A 16,498-nucleotide genomic window follows, 5' to 3' on the forward strand; every position below is an offset into this window, starting at 1 on the left:
TCACAGTGTAACTCTTAATACAGCAGTCGTGTAACCACCAACATGGTGGTCTTTTGGCGACCGCCAGCACGTTGGTCTTACTGTCAGACCGCAAAACTCGTAATGAGGTACTAACTGATTAGCCAGAATCACCAGATAATAAACCAATGGCGGACCAAACATGGCTCCCCAGTTCCAAATTGGACAGCTCTGGCTATAAGACCAAGATAGTTTCTCTGTCACTTAAAATAATGAATGCCCCATTTGTTTAAACAATTAAAAGTAAAGCGAGGTTTGATGATGTTAGTCAAAAACTTAGAAGCCTCCATAACTTTATTGGATGAACTGTGTCCTAAAAGACACATTTGCTTTAGAACCACATGAAAGTGGACAGCAATCCATCCTTTTTGTCTTTTTTGTACTAAAGAAAGGGAAACACTGCACTGAGTAAGTACAATTTAACCAACAGTTGGAATTGAGACTAGTGTAAAAAGAAAACAGTAGCTCCAAACATGAACGTCAATTTACCAAAATGCCAGGGGTAGCACAGTGACATCACACGCCCTTTGACCTCCACTTTCACTCACAGACACATACTTAGACATACATGCAAATCACACTTAAACACATTCTCTCTCCTGCACGCATGCACACAATGTACATTTAAAGGCATTTTTACTTACCACAAGCTGCCATGGAAGGGCATATTTCAACTAATTGTACCCTATTTTTATTAAACTAATAGTGAATAATACTTTACTTTTCACTATTAGTTTAATAGAAATTGACTGAAAACCATGAGAGTGGAGCCCCAACTGACTTCCATAAGCACGAGCTGCCACTGTGTTCCTGGCACTCGATTTGCCACCTCAGAAGCCACGTCACAAAGGCAGTGCCAGGGATCGCAAAGGGCAACCCCTAAATGATGTCAATGGCTGCCAACATGTACATTTTTCGCCAGCCTCTTAGTGCTAGGTAGTTTTTTAAAGATGGTACGAGGATTAAAGCTTAAGGTTGGATGGACCCCAACCATGTAGCCAGGTAGAGAGAGAGAACTTAGAGGTGCAATGGGCACAACACTGGTATTTTCCACTTTAAATGGAGTATCTGTGAAATTGTAGGGAAATCTGGGCCCAGATTTATCTAGGACTTCAGTTAGGTAACCGAAGCCCTTAAGTTAGATTGACTATGCCATGCAATCACCTTGTGTGGCATAATAAATCTGGAGTAATGCAAGGCAGAGCAAGTCGCTACCTTGCGTTAGTCTGCGCTGGTAAGACTTTCCATTGGTTATGCGTGGGTGGTCCCACATGTCCAGCCATAGTTTTTGGTGCATTCCCAGATATACAAAATGCCAAACATTTCCAGGTGAGGCATAACAAGGAGAAATATGTTTATTTCTCCTCCTTATTTTGCATTCTGCAGCACAGGTAGAAAGAGGAAATTGCCTCTGGGGATTGTGTTTGTGCTTAGTGTGTTCCTTACTGCATAAAAACAATCCTGACTGTAAAGCAGACACCCTTGCACCATGTCGCAAAGGTGCCTGTGTTGGTGCTTGATAGGTAGAAGTGCACCAGCACAGAGAGTAAGAATGTGCCAATTGTTAGTAATTATTGAGTACTCCTGCTCCGTGCAGCACAGGGCGGCGCAGCAAGTTGTCTAGCTGAAATGTGTTACATGACTTTATAACAAATTTGGGCCCTGATTTACACTGCCAACGCAGTGCAGTGCAGCAAGTTGTCTTGCTGCTATATGTTGCTGGCTTTTTAGAAAATCTGAGCCATGATTTACATTGCCTAAAATAGCATGATCTAGAAAGGTGTCTTGTGGTCTATTATTGGTTACTTTTTTTAGCTGGTTATACAAATGTTAAACTTTAGAACTCAGGTGTTAGGCATTGTATTGATGAAGTCATGACTTTACAAAAATGACAGTGGTGGGGCGCATAAAATGTAAGTTGCCTGGGGGAAAAGCGTAAGAGGTTTTGGAATGGCTGCAATGATCAAGTTGTGGTTTACTGGTGCTCCAGAAAATTGACCTGGCACCAAATGAATCTAGAAACGTTTTGCAAGTAGGTTGACTCTCTTCGCAAAGCTTTGAAAATGGGGTGTTTCAACTCTGGTGCCAATCACAGCAGGCCCGCAGATCGAAGAAACCCTTTCTAACATTAAGAGTGGAGGGCATTCACACTTCTGTCTAAAGATTTGCAAGCTTTTTCCGTAGAAATCTTGGAAATGATTTCCGTTTATTAGCAGTTATTGGCAGACATAGTCCCATAGTCTGGACCATGCATTGCAGCAGCACTTTTCAATTATCTGTTGGTCTCTCGGTTAGATAATTTGGCTAGTGGTGGTCTGATGAGGTTCCTTAAGCAGAGATGTATTAAAATAAATTGTGGACCTTCAGAGACTTTGAAGGATTAAAGTATGCATGGGCCAGCTGTGTTGTTTTTTGAGTTTATAAACCATTCGTTTTCCAGGAATGTTTTAGCTCTTGTTTTTTCTATTGTTTTGTCATTAATGAATTTGTTAATATTATTTCTTTGAGTTTCTTTTTGATATGGAGGAGGGTTTATAATGAACTTGGTAAATGGCATGATGCATGCACATGATACTGTTAGCGCGTCAGACCGCAATATGTAAACTTACAAGGGGACGCAAACAGGTCGATGAACCTTTTGACTCACAATTAAGATGTTCCCACCATAGACCCAGTACAGACTGATCAATAATCAATAATAAATCAATAACATCAATAATCAATGACATTAATAATCAACAGACATCAGAAATCGTCACACACCATGACCTTACAGCCATGAATAACCACACCTTTAGTAAAAGTTAGAGTAATTATTCGCCTATTAACAATGCTAAAGTCACTTAAGATAATCGCAAGATCAAATGATACACATACAGAAACAACACTGGCTGTCCAAACCTGCAAAAGAACGCAATCTAATCAAAGCTTGAACTATCACACATTCTAAAGTTACAGTGCAAATTAATAACAAGAACAATTGCACAAACAATATCACATACATTTAGATTCAGCAGAGAAATTCATCAAATGTTATTCCCTATTGGCAGATTTTCATTAGTGAGAATCCATATCTAACATCAGATTAGCATCAGCATGTTGGGCTTCATGCAAAATAATTTAGTAACACAAATTTGGGAAACATCTAACTAAGGCTCTTTCAAAGCAGTGCGATTGTACCTAGAAAGAAAAATGTAAATAAGCATAACAAACACATGGGTACAATAATACCTCTCCTCAATTGGATCAGCAAGCTAAAATAGTCTTCGTCATCAGGACATCAGTTCGGTCAGCAAGGCATCAGGATTCAGCATCAAAGTTCAGAAAACGCAGTCTTTAAGAAACTCGAAAGAATAGAGGTAAACCCTCAAGAAGGATAGAGAGAATGGTGATCTCTCCTCTCAGTGCAGTCCTGTTAAGTTAAATTCCTTAAAACTATTTCCCAAGTCCCTATTGGTCAAGGGATTGCATGCTCACACTTTGTCGAATAAAACTAAAACTTCAGATCTATGAATTCTACCAGTACTCCATTCACATGTCGCTGATTGCCTTTTTTCTGCAGTGTCCTCATCATCCGGCTCGTCAGGTAACAATATTGTTGCAGATTATACTCCAGTCAGTGTCTCCATTGTTCTCCTCCTGAGAAAGTCAGTCTCACACATATTACACTCATAATGTACATTCTAGCAAGAACAGCATCTTCTAGCAATTGGTTCTCATGAGAAAGATTTTTAGCTACAAGCCTATTTACACAATACAATGGAAAATCACAGTTTAAGTCTCTAAGACATTCATTTCTCAAATCTCCGCTAAGTCGAGGCCTACATTTGATAAAGCTAATACATGATGCATAACTCTTAATATGACATATTACTACATTAATCTAACATGTACTCAACATTTTAGTATAGTTCATGAACATTGGCGGCCACTCATCGTGATCACATGCGTGCATTCATTTTCTAAGTTATTACATATTCTACACAAATCCATTACTCAAAATACATTACTTTTTATTAAAATACCTGCGCTTGCAATACTGTATGATAACTTTATGTCTAGGTGTGTTTTGAGGTTTTCTGTTTGTCAGATGCGATAGGTAAGGGCCACTCTGTATGCATTCTCTATTACGGTCCACCTTTCCTGAAAAAAATATTGAATTGATGTCAGTGTGCTGTATCTTAATTTTGTTAACAACCTGTTTGTTCAAAAAGAGGTTGAATTAGTTTGAGCTCTTTTAAAAACCAGGAAGCTCCCTTTTTAAACATCTGTATATTACATTCTCTGTCATGCATCAAGACGAGATTTTGATTTCCCGTGTGGCAATTCGAGTTAATTGCTCACATTTTTTTTTTAAACGTTCTGCCATTTTAAGCTTCATTGTGATGAAACTATTTTAATACACAATCACACCCCAATCAAATACTTTCAACAATTATACACATCCTACATTTCCGCTTAATGATATATCTTTAAGCTTTATATAAGAGCAAGTAAAAGTGATATTGGTACATGCCGCTGTTCCCTCTAAATTCCTTCAAGCTCCCTAGTAGGAATTATGTATGTGTTTATTTTAAACACATATGGCAACACAGAATGCTTTCTACAAAAGCATTAGTGAGTATGGCGATCATACTTATAGAGAACATGGGTTTCGAAACTTAGCTATTCACTACTTTGTTGTCAACATAGAGTTTTTTTTTTTTTTTTAAATGCTCCTACGTCCGAGCGCTGGTCTGCAGGCCCTGACCCTGTTTTCTTTCTGAAGGTGGCAGTGGCGGCTCCTTCGCTTGGGCGGAGGAGCGTCGCCCCCCGCCAGCAGCAGTACCCGCAAACCTTTCACAAGGAAGAGTCAATAAATAAACTATGTTTATTGTCCCTTCCTTAGGAAAGGAGTGGGGCCAGGCCACGGGGTGATGAGCAGTGAGGGGAGTTCACTGTGTACTCCCCTCACTGTTCATGTACATACATGCGCAGTAGACAGCCGGGGTTCTCCCAGCCAATCCTGATCTGTGCAGTGTCAGGATTGGCTGCATGGCAGGCTGGAAGCCTGTGCCTGCCTGCAGCCTGCGGAGATGGAGGAGAAGAGAGGAGCGGCTCGGGGGTATTTTTTTTTTTTTTCATCTTTAATTTACATTTATTTACCCCCCCCCACACTCCACGTAACCATGGCGAGCCACCTCCCCGCCCCCTCTAACCATGGCAAGCCGCAACTGGGTGGTGGTCTGCCACTTTACCAGGCTTATGGGGACCAAAGAGAGGTGGAGAAATGTTGTTCGCGCACACAGACAGACACCTGTTCTGGACGTTACTTTTGACCATGAATTCTGCCACACTGTGCCAGAATATTCAATCCCATCATACGCCACTAGCCAAACGATTCATGCAGCCAGATTTAAACTTGTTTTACGTGTTTACCACTTTGCATCAATGAGTCAGATGTATAAAAGTGTTTTACCCATTTTGTGTCTATGGGAAACTGCTTTAGTACATATGGCCCTCTGGGCTAGATTTACAAGGCCCTAGTGCGACCGGAGCATCAAACTGACGTTCCGGTAGCTCTGTGCAGTGCAACATATTTACAAGGTGGCGCTAAGCCACCTTTTGTGGCTTAACACCCCCTTGTAAATATGGGCCCCACCAATGCAGTTTTCTGGGTCATAGGGGCATGCAATGGGTGTTGCTGTGGGCGTTCCACCAAACACCCATTGCTTTTGATGCTGCCACAGATTTACTAGAATGCTTAAATCTGTGGCAGCAACAAAAACTAACACCACCCCAGGGGTGATGTTACCATGGCAAAACGAGGAGGAATACTTTTATTCCTCTTTGTTTTTTTATTTTTCCATATTAGAAAGAGCAAAAGGCAATGAAAGATTGTTTATGTGCAGGAAGGTGCTGGTATCCCTTCCTGCACATAAAGAATCATTCAAAAATTACGATTTGGTACTTCTATGTGTGCTGCATTGTGCAGCACACATAGACGTGCTAAATCACCATTGTAGATTGTTTATGTGCAGGAAGGGAGAGCTTCCTGCACATAAACAATCAGTCCCTTCAACGCAAACACCTTTGCACTATGATGCAAGGATGTCTGCGTTGGCGCAGGCTGCTTAATTTAGCGCAAGGGCATTCTTGTAAAAACGGTGCATCCCTGCATTTCAAAACTGGTGCAGCTCTGGCCCTATAGTTCTCATTTTGCCCATATTGGCTGAACATTGCGCCATCACTGCTCCTAATAACCTCAGCACACTGTACACACATTGTAAAATCGGGAAACACATTGTAAGCCACACTTTTAACATCAAAACCCAATTCAAGTCATTTTGTTAAAATAATTTGAGTCTAGTTTAATTTTTGATCTCAAATAGCATTGATAATGAACAACATTCAATTGAGGTGTGTATGTACCTACTGATGTGCTATTAGCTCAAAATAATCAATTGTTCTCAACAAATGAATCCGTAAGAGCCGTTGTCCTTCTGTGCAACATGACAAACCATTTTTAGTAAATTAAAGTTGTCACCTGCATGTAATGCTTTGTGAACATCTCTTATGAGGGTGGTGTTTCGTTAACATTAGCGATGACATCGGTGGGATAAACAAAAGAAAAGGAAGTAGCCAACCACAAACCTACCTTGAAATTTACAGACCGATTGAACTGGTTTTGCTCAGGCGCCATAAAGTGCATAAATCTGGGCTCTGCCACCTAAGATAAGAGGCTGAATCTATTACAGCAGACTAACAGCTTTTGTCCCTCACAAAGACTGATTTACAAAATTGTAGGCTTTACAACCACAGTTCACAATGTACACATTGTGAATCTTCGTGATTTGCAAGGATAAAGGGAAAGAGACAAAAACTCCTTTGAGAATCGCAATGGCAAGTTTTAATATTTACAACTGAGGAAGTAAGCCACTGAAAGGTTACTAACCGATCAAACCTGGGGGCAAGGGTTCATAAAGTGGAAGCTGTCCTTGAAGGACAGATTCCCCTCTGTGAATCACATTTGGAGGAATTGGGCGACTGCTTCCTATTCATCCAGAAGTCAATGTGCAGGATCGCACTCTTTTTAGGGTCGAGCCTGCGTTACATGCACTCGTGCATGCGTTTCGCAGCGAGACTCTTTTGTATTTGGAAAAGGGCTCGGAGCCCTGTCAACTTCACGTCAGTGTTTTTTATTGGTTCGTGGGCTTCCCTAATAAAATCTGCTTGCTTTCATTAGTCGGAGGCATGCATATGTCATGCCTTTTCCGGTGGCTAGCCCTCCTCCAGCGCAGCGACCAAGTACAGAAAACATGCGAGGCTCGCTGTTTTCCATTGGGCTCGTGGACTTTTTTTTCTCTAATTTACGAGCCCGATCTCGCTTGGCAGAAGTCAAGCGCTTTACATACTTGATTTCCCTTTTTCGGGTTATGTACATAAATGCACTTTTGCCCGATAGGTGAAAAGTCGGGTTAGGAGATTACAACGCAATCAGCTCTAACATGAGCAAACGCAAGACCCGTTGCATTGTAAATGCTTGTTGCACTTGTAGATCCCTTCCCCTTAAAGGACTGGAACTACCATGTTGGCATTGTGCAATTGTGAATGAAAAGATGGAGGTCTGTGACCCCTTGCATACCTACAACCCTGAAATAGTGGGCATTTGGAGAGGTTTGTGGACTGGCATGCCTGACAACTCATCCCTGGGAAAGCGCTGACGATGCCCCTGCAAAGTTTGAGGTATGCTGGTATCAACCGGGCCAATGGAATTATGAAATTCTGTGGCCCCTGCTTTTTCTGCCTAATTAAAGATGTGCCACATTTACCACAAAATTCAACATCTGCTGCATAATCTGCAGATTTAAAAAAAATAAAAATTCTAGCTCAAATGGATCAAAAGTTACTAAAAACATTGCAACTTGCTGCGTGCAGTGGAGGCCTCATTGTAATGGTTCGCTGGTCATCTTTCAGTTGTTTATTTCTGTATTTGGTTGTTAAATTAGTACTAACGAGGTGAAATATTTGCTGAGACAGTATTACCACGTGAAAAATGTACAAAATCCGAAGTAATACTATGTGCTGCATTATGCATGCTTATCTGCCTTTTCCTGCAGAATAATTAAGTAAATCCTGCCGCATAACGTGGTGCTCCTCTGCTGCATAATTCCAGTGGCCCTGGCTGTCTCATATTGTTACAAGTACATGACATCCACAATCTCCACATGAGTACACCAGGAGCACCTGAAGCATAGTCATTTCTACCACCTAGTCTTGATTGGCTTTACCATAGTGGTACAATGCACACAAAATAAAATGCCTACATTGATATTCGTTACACTTCTCAACATGCGTTATTAACGTGTTGGCATTTGATTCAGTCATCAATATTCAATCATATTTACTAGAGCTGCATTAACCCCTTTCTACCAGGCAAACTGTGATGTGTCACATATGAATGCTGTCAGTTATTGCTAGAATTGCATACCGTGCATAATCAATACGTGAATGTACCAGTAGCTCCTGGAGCATTCACTGATCATACCACCTTATCTTGATGGACTTTCCCACCATGGTACAATGCTCACTAAAAGGATTCACTCAAACTGATATTCATAGCCCGTCCAAACAACACCCTTTAAGTATGCAGTATTGGCAATTGAGGGTTAGCTTAATTAATACTTTCTAAGCATATCTATTACACAGGTATTTACAAACAGGTATATGGCTGCTGACTTTCCTACTGTTACAACAATGGCTGAACCATTAATACCTTGCATCCCCATATAAATTGTGGTATATTCTGCTTGGTTTGAAGCACCAGGATTTACTTTACTTTGGTTTAAATATTTAGAGATATACTTGCGACTGCATTACTCCAACATGCTTCATGAAACATTAAGACTTAATTGAAAGTAGAGAAAACCATTAAGGGCTTTATTTAGAACTAGACGGATGGGTTACTTAGTCATAGCAGTGACGAATATCCCGTCCACAGAACTCTAAATCCCACTGGATAGAATGGGATTTAGATTTCGGCGGATGGTATATCCGTCACCGTTATGATGGCATATTCCATCTGCCGAGTTCTAAATCAGGCCCTTATACTTAGGGCCTGATTTAGAATTTGGCGGAGGGGAATACTCCATCACAAACGTGACGGATATCCCGTCCGCCTTTTTATGATCCCACTATGTCCTATGGGATTGTAATATGGTGGATGGGCTATCCATCATGTCTGTGACAGAGTATTCCATCTGCCAAGTTCTAAATCAGGCCCTAAATGTTTCACAGATTTTTTTTTCTTCACTTTAAATTTCTCCCATTTAAAAAAAATACCGTGTTCTTCAGTCATAAATGTGGCTCTGTGTCTACTGGCCAATGGGAGCAACATGCCAGCTGTTTGTAAATGTGACACTTTGAAATGAGAGAAAATTAGAATGAAGGGTTAACATAATCACTAAGCATTAGAAATTGGGGCCTCTAGTTGGCAAAGGTGTGCACCTTGTCCAAGTAGGGACCACAATCCTCATTAGGGTAAGTCAGTTACACACCATAAATTAACCTGTGTTTAACCTATGTTAGCGTGGCACAGAGCAGGCAGGCTTAACTTGGGAGGCAATGTGTAAAGAATGTGTGCAACACTTAAAAAGCAAAGCAGGGAAAACACAACACAAAAATATACCACGCCTGGTTAGAAAAATAGAGCTTCATTTATTGAACAAAACAAGTCCAAAATGACAAACATGAAATAAGCAGAAGTCGAGATATGAATTTTCAAAGTATATCTGCAAATATAATGCTTAGAAACATGAAGCGCTGACCAGGGTAATCTGGTCAATCTTAGCTGGGTCAAATCTAAAAGTTCAGGCCGACTGAGATGGAGCTGGGGTCTGATACAGGGACCAACCATGTCCTGGTGAAAAAGTACCTTTGGATGGAGGATGCGTCATCGACTACCTGATGCGGGGAGCAGAGGAGGCAATGCGTTGATCCCTTTGGATGCAAGCGATGAGCCAGTTCCGATTTGAGCAGTCAGAGATGGGTCGTCAGCAAACCCTTTGCAATGAAAGAGATGCGTCATTGTCGAGCCGCACAACTGGCCATGCCAAGTCCTCGAGCGGCGATGTGTTAGCACCAAAGGTGATGTATTGGTTTTGACTGGTGCAACAGTGGCAATACATAGATTTTGGCAGTTTTAGCACTTTATACAGACTTCCAGGGGGCCAAGGACTGGAATGGCACCACTTGGCAGGGCAAGTTTTTCAGCAAGCAAAGTTGAGCTGTTGTAAGTGATGATGGGTCGAAGTCATTTGTGTCTGTGAGACTTCAGAAGAACAGGAGGCAAGGCAGTGGTCCTTTGGAGTCACTCTGGGTTCAAGTGAGATGGGGGTCTGTCCTTCCTCAGCAGGTCAGAGGGCAGCAGGCAGCAGGGCAGCACAGCAGAAAAGCAGTTCTTCTAAAACAGCAGTCCAGAGAGGCTGACCTTGTAGCAGCATACCAGTCCTTCTTCTTGGCAGAGTTCTTCACAAGTCCAAAACTGCACTGAGTTGGTAGGATCAGATGTCAGCCCTGTGGTGTCTTTGAAGTGAGGGTGACTTCAAACAGTAGCTTTGAAGTGCACAGAGGTCCTTCCTTCCTTCCTGCTCTGGCTCCAGACTCAGTACAGGAGAATAAGCAGTCCTTTGTGAGGAAACAGGACACTGTCTATTCAGGTGTAGGTGTCAGCTCCCTCCTCTCATTCTGCCCAGGATGCCGATTCAATATGCAGATGGCTACTCAGTCAGACCTAGGCTTCCTTTATGTGAGGCTGTCTAGAAGGAATGCAGGAAACCAGCTGTCAGCCCAGCCAACGCATTGGAGACAGGCTGCAGGCACACAAGGCTAAGAGCAGGAAAATACCAACTTATAAAAGTGGCATTTACAAAACTGTAATAGTTAATCCCACTTTACCATTAAAGAGGATTTCCCATTACAATTGTATATGTACTAAACATGATAGGTCTACTACTTCTCAATCAGGAATTACAGTTTATTGAATGTAATAGGGAATCCCCAATGTTTTCCTATGAGAGGAGTAGGCCTCATAGTAGTGAAAAACAAATTTGAGAGTTGTTCACTACCTGGACATGTAAAACCTAAAAGTATATGTCTTGCCTTTTATTTTCACATAGTGCCCTGCCCTATGTGCTATCTAGAGCCTAGCTTAGGAGTGTCTTGTGTATTAAAAGGGGAGCCTAAGGCTTGGTAAGGGGGTTTAAATGCCAAATCTACATGGCAGTCAATCTGCACACACAGGCTCTGCAGTGGCAGGCCTGAGATGTTTCAAGGGCTTCTTAAGTTGGTGGCACAATTAGTGCTGCAGGCCCGCTAGTAGCATGTATTTACAGGCCCTGGGAACATGTAGTGTACTTTACTAGGGACTTATAAGTAAATTAAATATGCTTATTGTGGATACACCAATGTTACCATGTTTTAGGGGAATGAATACATGCACTGTAACACTGGTTAGCAGTTGTAAAGTGCCCAGAGTGCTAAAGCAAACAACAACAGATCAGCAACAGTGAGGCAAAACAGGCAGAATGTTTGGGGGAAGACTGCCCCTGAGGCTGACAGTCTAACATTAAGTTAACTCTTCATATTAATTTTCTCCCTTTTAAATGCACTCAGAAACATCATTTTGTTCTCACACTCTAATGTTCCAGAAGGGCTTTTATTTAAAAGTTAAATACCTCGGTGCTTTAGCTCTTCACCTCTGTGTCCCACTCTGGGTCATAAATCTGAGTGGAGCACAGCTCCTTATGGGACCTTGATAATAATGTAAATTATACACAGACTTTTCCTAACTTTAAAAGGAAAATGCAACACTTATTTATTGCAGTTCTTATTTAAAAATGAACTCAAGACTGGAAAATACTTTGGAGGTGTCTTTGAGCCATTGTTAGCTCGCGATCCACTGGTTGGAGACATCTGGTCTACTACATAGTGCATTTCTGTTTTCACATGAAACACAAATGTTGAAGAGCTGGATGGTAGACCCAGATTTTCTTTTTTTAGGAGTCATTTTTGAGGGTCTGTGATTACAGGCCCATATTTACAAACACTTTGCTATCCAAAGTAAATTGTGATTTGAATTGGATGGTAAACCAAAGTAATGCAAAGTTGCGCAACGCTCTGCCTTGTGTTACTTTGCATTAACAGCGGTGTTTCATGGGTGGTGTATGGGCATTCCCATGCAACCACCCATGGATTTGTGATCCAAAACCTTGTCTACCAAGATTTGTAGACGGAGATTTGTTCCAGAATCCATTGCTTCCTTGAGGCAGGCACAACAAGGAAAATGTTTTAAATTCTCCTTGTTTTCCCACTTTGCATGTGTGTGCTGTTTAATGCAGCACACAGTCAAAGTGGAAAAGCCTTAAAGCATAGATTTTTTACAGGAAGGTATGCATTTCAGTAAAACAATCTATGCTTCAAACACTGCAATATGGCACAAGGAGGGAGCAGAAAAGTGCTAAACCTTAGCATGTGATTCTGCTTTTTTTCTCCCTTTCAAGCAACACAGTGCACCAACTTTACATGCTACCCACCGTTGCATGACTTCTTGATCAATCTGAGCTGTTTTATATTAGTATAGCCACAGGTGTCTGTTCCGCATTTGGATATAGCTATGGTCGTGGCTTTATACATGTGCAGACATGATAGAATATGAATAATGTTTTGTTTGCTGGCAAAGAATTGGCTCCCGCTTCTAGTTTTACTTATTTTATTTAACAATATTACCAGTAATGGAATCTAGCTTAACCCCTTCGCTGCCAGGCCTTTCCCCCTCCTGTGGCAAGCCTTTTTTTGGCTATTTGGGGCAGTTTGTGCTTAGGCCCTCATAACTTTTTGTTCACATAAGCTACCACGCCAAATTTGTGTCCTTTTTTTCCAAAATCCTAGGGATTTCAGAAGTACCCAGACTTTGTGGGTTCCCCTGAAGGAGACCAAGAAATTAGCCAAAATACAGTGAAAATTTAGTTTTTTTCAAAAAAAGGGGAAAAAGGGCTGCAGAAGGCAGCTCGTGTTTTTTTCCCTGAAAATGGCACCAACAAAGGGTTTGCGGTGGCAAGATCACCATCTTCCCAGCTTTCAGGAACAGGCAGACTTGAATTGGAAAACCCAATTTTTCAATACAATTTTGACATTTTACTGGGACATACCCCATTTTAACTATTTTTTGTGCTTTCAGCCTCCCTCCAGTTAGTGACCAAAATGGGTGAGAAACCAATGCTGGATCCCAGAAAGCTAAACGTTTCTGAAACGTAGACAAAATTCTGAATCCAGCAAGGGGTCATTTGTGTAGATCCTACAAGTGTTTCCTACAGAAAATAACAGCTGAAATAAAAAATATTGAAATTGAGGTGAAAAAAACAGCCATTTTTCTCCACGTTTAATTCTGTAACTTTTTTCTGCAATGTCAGATTTTTTAAAGCAATATACTGCTACATCAGCTGGACTCTTCTGGTTGCGGGGATATATAGGGCTTGTAGGTTCATCAAGAACTCTAGGTACACAGAGCCAATAAATGAGCTGCACCGTGCTACGGGCTTTTATTCTATACCGGGTATACAGCAATTCATTTGCTGAAATATAAAAAGTGAAAAATAGGTATCAAGAAAACCTTTGTATTTCCAAAATGGCCACAAGATAAGGTGTTGCTCCCTCATGCCAATTTAATTTTTTTTTAAAACATCCCTGCTGTCTAGTGGGCGTTTTGACAGCCGGATTGCTTGCAATCCGGCTGCCAAAACGCTGAGAGAGACTTCAAAGGGAAGGAAATAACTTTCCTTCCCTTTGCAGTTTCTCGGCCTCCTCCACGTGATCGGAAGAGAAATGCTTTTGCATTTCTCTTCCGATCGTGCTGGAAGCTCAGCTTCCAGCGCGATGGGAGGAGGCCTTGTGACAAACAGCATGCGCTTGCGCGCTGATGTCACGGGAGGGTCGGGGGTGGAAGGGGAAGGGCTTTCCCCTTCCATCCCTGCCTTGAGGGGGGGTGGGGGGAACCCCACAGAGGGAGCGCTAGCCCAGGACGTAATGGTTACGTCCTGGGCACACGAGCACTGTGCCTCAGGACGTAACCATTACGTCCTGGGCACAGAAGGGGTTAATGCTGAGTCAAAAATACTATGCAGATCCCGGAGAGATTCATTGGCTTTAATTTTGGAACGTGGTGACCCACAGCATAACCTCTGAGTGGACAAGTTTGTTACCAGGCTCAGTGATCCCCTGAAAAAACACATCTGTTTACCAAGGCCCATATTTACGAAGCCTTGGAGTTATTCTTGCATTGCTCAAGGTGATGAAAGGACAACATAAGGGCTTCAGTAATATTTAAAAATCCACACAAGGCCTGATTTGCATGGCCTTGCTAAGCCTTGTAAAGAAATGTAATACAAGGCAACTGCTAGCACGGCATTACATTTCAACTTTGGAGGTGTTCCATGGGTGGAGCATGGGCATTCCCACACATCCACCCATTGAATTTGGTGCATTCCCTAATTTACAAAGACTTGTAAACCTGAGAATGTGTCAAAATGCTATTCTGTCCCAAGTGAGGAGTAACAAGGAGAAATATCTTTATTTCTCCTTGCTGTTCCCTCTTTCAACGTGTGCCGTACACATGGAAAGAGTAAAATGCCTCCAAGGATCATTTTTGTGCAACAAGATTAACCTTCCTGCACAAAAACAGTCCTGTCTGTAATGCAGGCTAAGGTGACTGCATTTGCACTAGGCTCTGCACAAAGAGAGAGTCGTAATGCTCCATTTCTTTGTAAATATGGAGCATTTCTACTCTCTCCCCTTCACACAATGTAGTGCAGCAACTTAGTACATGTACAGGTGTGACACACAATTTGGGGTTTGAGTCAAGAGAATCATCCGCATGAAGTCACAATGGTTACTGCCACTGACCCAGCACGGGGGGCTCTTGTCTTCATGCTATAACTCCACTTCTATTTGGTTAATATAGAATGTCAAAAAAAAGGGCCCAACATGCACCCTTTCCCTACATATTTTACTAGGTACAGTGAGGATTATATGCCACCCAGGAGCAAACCTCACTGTTACTGAGTGTGATATGCAAGGTGGTTGACAGGGCAACAATTTTCTCTTCCAGACCCATCAAAAACAGAATTTGCCAAAGTTTGGACCTGTCCACTATATAAAAACCAGACGTTTGTACCATAAACACCATATACAGTGGGCCTTAATACAGAAAAAAGATTTAGAAGGTACCTTAAACAAATGTAGGCACTGCTCAACAGTGTCAATACCATTAAAAACTGATCATGTACATCAAAAACAATACCTAAATCTATTGCCCAAGACGGAAGCCTATTGAATAAGATTCAACCAAGACGTTTTACATTACAGTCTAATGTGAAATAGGCTGGTAACATGATATGCCTTGCCTATTCCTCATATTCAATATAGAAATGATGATTGAAGTCCTCGATGTTTCAGGAATCTAGGGACACTCAGGCCATATTTAAGACTTTATTGATTGAATGGGTCTATCATTCAAGATTTTGCTTATATGTGTCCATGATCAGGACTTAGGACTATTTCTTGGATTGGCTTTAATAGCCAGTAAGACCTTATCAAAGGTAAAATGATAGGTATGATACTCCATTAAATCACAAATTTACCAGTAAGGGTACCAGAATCCTACTTCAAAACACTCAATTCGATGCTACTAGATCTTGTATGGGGAAGGGGTAGATGTCGGATAAGTTTGCTCAAACTGCAGATGTCCGTGGACCAAGGAGGTATGGGGGCACCAGATTTTAAAGCATACTGCGTAGCAAGTCAGCTTCAATGGCTAGCATATTGGCTGGCCAGTAGCAATCTCCAAGAAATAGAATATACCCAACTAATGTTTGACAAGGACAGCATACATGCCCTGCTGTGCCCCGAGGGCCAGATCCCCGGAAACATTCCGCTTCTTCTGAGGGTGGCCTTATAATATTGGAGATTATCGCTAAAATACACCTCAGACATACTCCTTTACTCTTCCAATATAACGTTGCTGGGTCTACCAGTTACAGCAGGTATCTTAACCCACAACACACTACTCAGCTGGATACAAGAGGGAATAAACACAGTTGGTGCCCTATTTAAAGACCAGCGATTGCTTACCCACACAGACTATATCTATGAACACGGTCTGTCCCCCTCATGCTTTCTTACTACATGCTAGTATTACACACTACGTCAAGAAACACTGGATCACAGACAACAAGGAGCCTCCTATGCACGATCTTGTCCGTGATATATACACTGTAGGGCAGGGTAGGCACTTAATAAAATGGCTATATAAGGGAGTCAGAACACACTCGGCATACCCCCTGTTAGCGCTTAAGCTCAAATGGGAAACAGATATAGATAAGGAACTATCTGAAGAAGAGTGGTCCACCATACTAAAATACCCAAGCCAAATATCCCGAAATACGAG

Source organism: Pleurodeles waltl, chromosome 10 (assembly GCF_031143425.1).
Source record: "Pleurodeles waltl isolate 20211129_DDA chromosome 10, aPleWal1.hap1.20221129, whole genome shotgun sequence".
Classification (NCBI taxonomy): Eukaryota; Metazoa; Chordata; class Amphibia; order Caudata; family Salamandridae; genus Pleurodeles; species Pleurodeles waltl.